Genomic DNA, 5,888 nt, shown 5'->3' with positions numbered 1-5,888 from the left:
TGTCCAGGCTAGACTCAAACAATCCGGTTTCTCAGAGCTACAGCTATTCTTGGTTCTGAGGCCGGACAGGAAATTTCTCCTGGGAGTCCTGAGTAACAGACAATGTCTTTTTGACACCCTACACTGGACACCGTGGCCTGGTGCGGGGCTGTTTGTTATCAAGCTTCTCCCTTCCAGGCTGATGGCATTGCTCTCATGTTCAATTTTGTGAAATTATTCCAGGGTCGAGGGAGCAATATAAACTCTAGGTACCTTGACCCAGAAATAACACTGTCAAGTGGGAGGAAAAGAAGATAGATTACTGTCCTTCAACAAAGCCGGAGGCCAAGTGCAATAAAAAAATCAGGTGGAGGGAGTTCAGTGGCTCTTCTACCCTAGGAGTACCAGAGAGCCAGGGAGGCGGCAGCCACTGAACACAGACTCAGACTTCCCAGGTGAGCGACCAACGGCTGGGGCAGGCTTGGCTTCCTTTGGGGAAAGCCGAGGAGCTGGGCTCTGTGGTTCAAGGGCAACGGCATAGGCAGTTGCTCTGAAGACCAGGATCACTAGGTCTTAACAACACTCCCTCCCTCACCCCAATCTAATCGGTTTTGTCTTATGAGCAACCCAGGGACAGTTGGTAACCTCCTGGTGCCCACCAAGTCTGCCAGGGAGATAGCACGGAAAAATGGGCATCCCTCGGACGACACCTTCTACGAGATACCAAATGGATATTTTCTGAAGGGCCCTGTAAAATTCTAAATAGAGAAAAGCAGCATGAATTGCCTCCCAAGCAGCCCCGTCAACACCTGACACCCTCTACCCTGTCTACACCCACAGGAAGGCGGTGGGTACCCAACTCTTGGTGTGTCCAGGAGAGAACCCTGGTTTGTTTCCAGTCACCGCCCTTTCTGTAGCATCCTGCGTGAGGGCCCATGGCAAAAAGCAACGTCATCACTGAATTCGAAAACACACAGGTGGGGCACCGAGAGGAGAAGTCTCAGTGCAGGATCCGTGCTGGGGTTCTGGGGTATGGATGTGGGAGGGTCTAGAAGCCCTGTTCCACCACCAGGCCTCAGAAGTCTTGCCCAGTGGGTGAGGGGTTTCCTCATCTCTCCCCCGAGTCCCAGCCTCCCCCCCCCCCCCCGCCCCCCTGAGACCCCTGGCACATCCCTTGGGAGCAGTTAGATCTTGGACCATGCTCACATCCCACTCTGAGGTGCAGTCCCTAGGAGTGCTCCTCACCCTGGCCCGGAGAGAGAAAAGTGAGCAGTGTCCTCCTCTGCCACCTCACCTGTCTTCCTTCCTCAGCCTTTGGCTCCTTCAATAGTGGCTGGGAGACTCTGTTCAACCGCACAGTGCCCAACAGGTGATGGGGTGGGGTCTTCCTGAGATGCTAAAGGCACGGCCAACATCCCTTGGACTCCCAGGTCTTGTCTCTTCCTGGCTGCAACCTCAGTATAGAAATCCCTCCCTCCGCCACCCTCTTGGCTCCCACCCAGTGGAGGGCATGGGGAACTTCAGATCTGTCCAACCCTCCCCACCTTCACATGCAGCTAAGAAGGGCACAACCCTTCTTTGCCGGCCTTCTCAAATTCTCTCTCAACCCAAACACAATCTTCTAACTGGCCCTCTCAGCTCTCAGCCAAGCACCGAGGTATTGTCTGTCCCCCAAACTTTCCTACCAATCCTTTCCACCTCCTGCCACATCGTGTCCCCGTCCAAACAACCAGCCTCGACTCGGACAGGTTTAAAAAATGTATTCGATTTTATCGGCACTCACTAAATTCAGAACATTTGAGAGTTCCCGATAAAGCACACGTCTCCCCTGACTTCTAACCTCCAAATCTGGCCCCTTGCTCAGAGGCCGTCACGGGCAGCCTGCTGTTAGCTAGGCGGTTGGCATCAGCTGCCAGCAAGTCTGCTCTCCCAGTGGCCTTTTAGGTAACAGACTGAGACGTGGTCCTGTGTCATCCTCATGACAGCTGGTCATCAGACAATGTGACCACGGAGTCTCCATTTGTTCCGTTGTGAAGGGTCACCAGGACCGTCCTCCCAGCCCGTCTCAGGAAGCTCAGCTGAAGCCTGTCATCACAGGTGACCCTGATATGCCAGTCGCACAGCCCCCAGGGTCCCAGCAACACAAAACCCAATACAGCTCGACAAACTGGCAGACAGGTGATGGGTTTTTAAAACAGGCATGACCTATATGCTATATCATGATGCATATATGTTTTCTCCCCCTCAATGGTTCTTTTACATCCCTTTTAGCTGTACTTATCTGTTGGTCTGCAAGTCTACTACGAACCAAAAGAAAATGGTTGAATGAAAAAGACTAAGAAATTGAAGTGATTTGTTGGGTTCAGATCTAAAAGAGAAGAGTTCCCTCTGAAACAGAGCAGTGGGAAGTATCAAACCTTGAGGAAGAAGGTGGCTAAAGGCTGGAATGGCTGAGGACAATGGTGCCACATCCAAGTCCACCTCACCAAGATCCACCTCCACTCTGTGCTCGCTCTCTCACTCACCTTCTCCCTCCCTCCCTCTCCCTGCCACCACCAGTAGAGAGCGCATCCTGGGGCTCAGACTATTCAGGGCCTGCCCTGCCTCCATTGTAAATAGCCATTGCAGCCATGGTATCCCAAAGCCAACCGTGGGGCATCCAGTAGAAGCTTTGGGACCTTGCTCTGTACACTTGGGCAAAGCATCTGGGTCAAGACCAGCAGAGCAGTGTGGGGGTTGGCTGATGAGCCCAAAGGCCGCACTCAGCCCTCACTTCAGGCGTGGGTGTGTTCCATGTGAGTAAGAAGCCTATACTCTCAAATGAAGCCTGTTTCTTCACACAAGTACTTTCGAGTTCAATTCTTTAGAAATTGTTTATACATGGTCGATGGGAGGAGAGAGGTCTCATAGTTGGGTGAATGTCTACAGACTTCAAGGATGCAGCCTCCAAGACACCACAGGGGCAGGTAAAGAGGGACCGGGAGGGGCCCCAGCCTCCCCACCCACCCAAGCTTCTTCACTGGCTTATCTAGAAGGATCGATGAGGTCTAGGCCTCTTTTCCACACTCATAGAGAAAACTCAAGTCGCTTCCACTTCCAGACAGTGAAGGAAGAGGCGCTTGGCAGAGGCATGTACCTGAATCCTGCCCAGGGCTGCCTCCTCCATGGAGGGTCTAGAGTGTGCCTGCTCTGGGCACAGAGGCTCACCCTTTAAATCTGAAAGAGGCTCTCTCAGATATCTGAGACCTTTGAGTCTCCCGGTATGTTTAGCCAACTCCAAAATCATGAAGGAACTGCCTTTCAGCTGAATTGGTCAAACAGCTAATTGTGTCCTGAAATGGGGTGCATGGACACCCTGGGTCTGCTGCTCCAGGGCCGGTATCTCCATCTGGAGTCACCAAGTACATCACCACCTGACAGATGTATAAGACCTGGCCTGACAACTTCAGGCTTTCAAATCAGTGCCCCGTCAAGTTATTTGTTTATTAAATTGTTGTCTTCACCCTGGGGGTCTGGGAACCTCTGCTACCTCATGGCCAGGGACTCCAACCTGAGATCATGCCACCATAGCCCTGACGCAGTGCCTTGCAGGGGCCATGCTTCAGAAGGGTCCTAGGTCAGAGCCTGCTCCCTGGCCTCTTCCTACTGGCTCTCCCCTGTCTTCTAGACATGGTCTCTTGCTTGTCCCCCCTTCTGGCCTCAGATACTTTCCTAGTGTTTGCCACCCGACATCCATGCCTCACCCACACCCCAACTGCTGGGGCACCGACTCTGTATAGGCCTTTTCTCTATGACCTGGTTTTGTGGTACCAACACATGATGTGGTAGTTACATAATCTGTTGTAAACTTGAGACTATTAAGAGTGAAGGGATGGAGTTTAGCCTGTCAATCAGGTCGCAGCTTGAGATGACCTCATTTAGAGGCACTAAGGAGATAAATAGCTCGCTGGCGGCGGGACACACACTCCCTCCCTGGGAGACATTCCTGTTGACAAGCCATATGGAGCTATGCTGATGGCAGCCAGAGCCTTGGAGCTGGAGGAGTCACATGGAGACCCACGCCAGCACTAAGATGCGTCCACTGACACTAGATCACCCACTGGTCTGTGATCTTCCTGCACTCGGTGTCATTGCATGAATTTACAGACTGGTACTGGACAGATGGGCTAACACCGGACTTATAGACTTGATCTGGACTGGGCTGGGATGTTTTCTTAATGTACAATTTACTCTTTATATAAAGCTCTTTCCTATACACAAATGAGTGTCTATGAATTTGTTTCTCTAGTCTACCCAGACTGACACACATGGTGATACTTTCAAAAAGAAACGGGATGCCTTAGTAGACATCAGGGCTGGCGTTCTCTTGTAGGTGTGGTACCTGAAGACACACCTGAGGCTCTCAGGACACCCATCACCAGACTCTGTGATCACCACGATGGAAGGATACACTGCCCTCTTGAGGCCTTGTGAACTGGCTCCCTACATTCACTCAGCTACCTGCCAGGAGGGCCAGGAGGCCACAGGCCACACCTCAATCAGGTTGTAGGCAGTGTGCTTACAGTCAGACCCACGAGTAGACAGAGGAGCGGTCCTCCACAGGGCTGACCTCAGAGGGGCTGGGAGCAGGGCCTGCACCACCAAAAGGGGAAAAGGAGACGTCCCCTCCCCATGTCCTTTCCTTAGAAGGCGTAAGGACCGAAAGCTTACTCCTGGGATCTTGTGTTTTAGCTGTCGCAAGGCAGCGCACACTGTTAACGTGTTCGGCTGCTAAGCAAAAAAGTTGGAGGTTCAAGTCCAGCCCACCCAGAGGTGCCTCAGAAGAAAGACCTGGTGGTCTGTTTCCGAAAAATCAGCCACTGAAACCCCTGTGGAGCACAGTTCTGTTTTGTGGCACAGGAGTTCCACTCTGACACTGGAGTATCACAAGGGAGAGTCAGCTGGACAGACACCCATTGCCCTAACTGGGGAGGTCTTTCTGAATGGAGACAACGCATGGAAAGAAAGGGGCGCGTGTACTGCATCCGCAGCATGGGAGCACATGGGCTTTCAAATCACCCCTCTCCCTAAGAGGGATGCTACGAGCCAACTGAGGGAATTGGGAAGACCAGGCAGGGGGAGGTACTGGGAATCAGGCAAGGAACTACTTGACAGCTTTGCCTGGGATACCAGAGGACTTGAAAATGCGTGAGGAAAGGTGGGATTAGCCGCCCTACTTCTGTGTCAGGAATGAGCTCTTCTTAAGGAGTTACGAGCTGTCAGGCGCCGCCCACCCCCAAGCCAATCTCGAACGACATGTTCACCACCTTACGTAACCATTACGACTTTGTTTCCAAAGTCTTCATCACCTTTACCAGGAACTCAAATTCCCTTAAGCAAAACTCCTCTTTCTTTCTTTCCCCTACTGCCTACCCAGCCCAGCTCCCTGCCATCAGTCAGTTCTGATGCCCAGCAACCCCATAGGACAGGGTCCAACTGCCCCTGTGGGTTTCCAAGACTGTAACTCTTTACGGGAGTAGAAAGCCCCGTGTGTTCTCTGGTGGGTGGTTTTGAACCGCTGACCTTGTGGTTATCAGCCCAACTTAAAGTCATGATACCACTCGGGCTCCCCACCTGCCCCAGGGAACCATGAAGACACTTTTGGGTCTATAAAAACAAAAGGCGACAATAGAGAAAATTTCCACAGATTTTTTTTTAAAGCTTCCTCACATTTCATATTACCAATTCTTCCCAGGAGAGACCATTTTAAACACCAAACTCAGACCCGAGCCTCAAGAACTCCCTCTGAACTGCATGCATTTCCTACCACTACCCCTTCTCCAGTAAATCAACTCCAGTTCCATTCCTGGATGCTCAGGCCTCACAGATCAAGTCTAGCAAAATGCTGGGTCCACCAGGAAAAGGTAGTT

The 5,888-nt window shown here is 51.9% G+C and overlaps 1 protein-coding gene across 1 annotated transcript in view; it reads right to left on the bottom strand.

The window, feature by feature from the left end:
• PRKAG2 (protein kinase AMP-activated non-catalytic subunit gamma 2) overlaps nucleotides 1-5,888 on the bottom strand; it is a 312,641-nt gene that overhangs the window by 192,029 nt on the left and 114,724 nt on the right. The window lies entirely within an intron of this gene.

The sequence above is a fragment of the Echinops telfairi genome, unplaced genomic scaffold, assembly GCF_000313985.2.
Source record: "Echinops telfairi isolate 266 unplaced genomic scaffold, ASM31398v2 ScPeMD7_31;HRSCAF=116, whole genome shotgun sequence".
Lineage (NCBI taxonomy): Eukaryota > Metazoa > Chordata > Mammalia > Afrosoricida > Tenrecidae > Echinops > Echinops telfairi.
The sequence above is the reverse complement of the archived record's forward strand: the minus strand, read 5'-3'. Positions and strand labels throughout refer to the sequence as shown.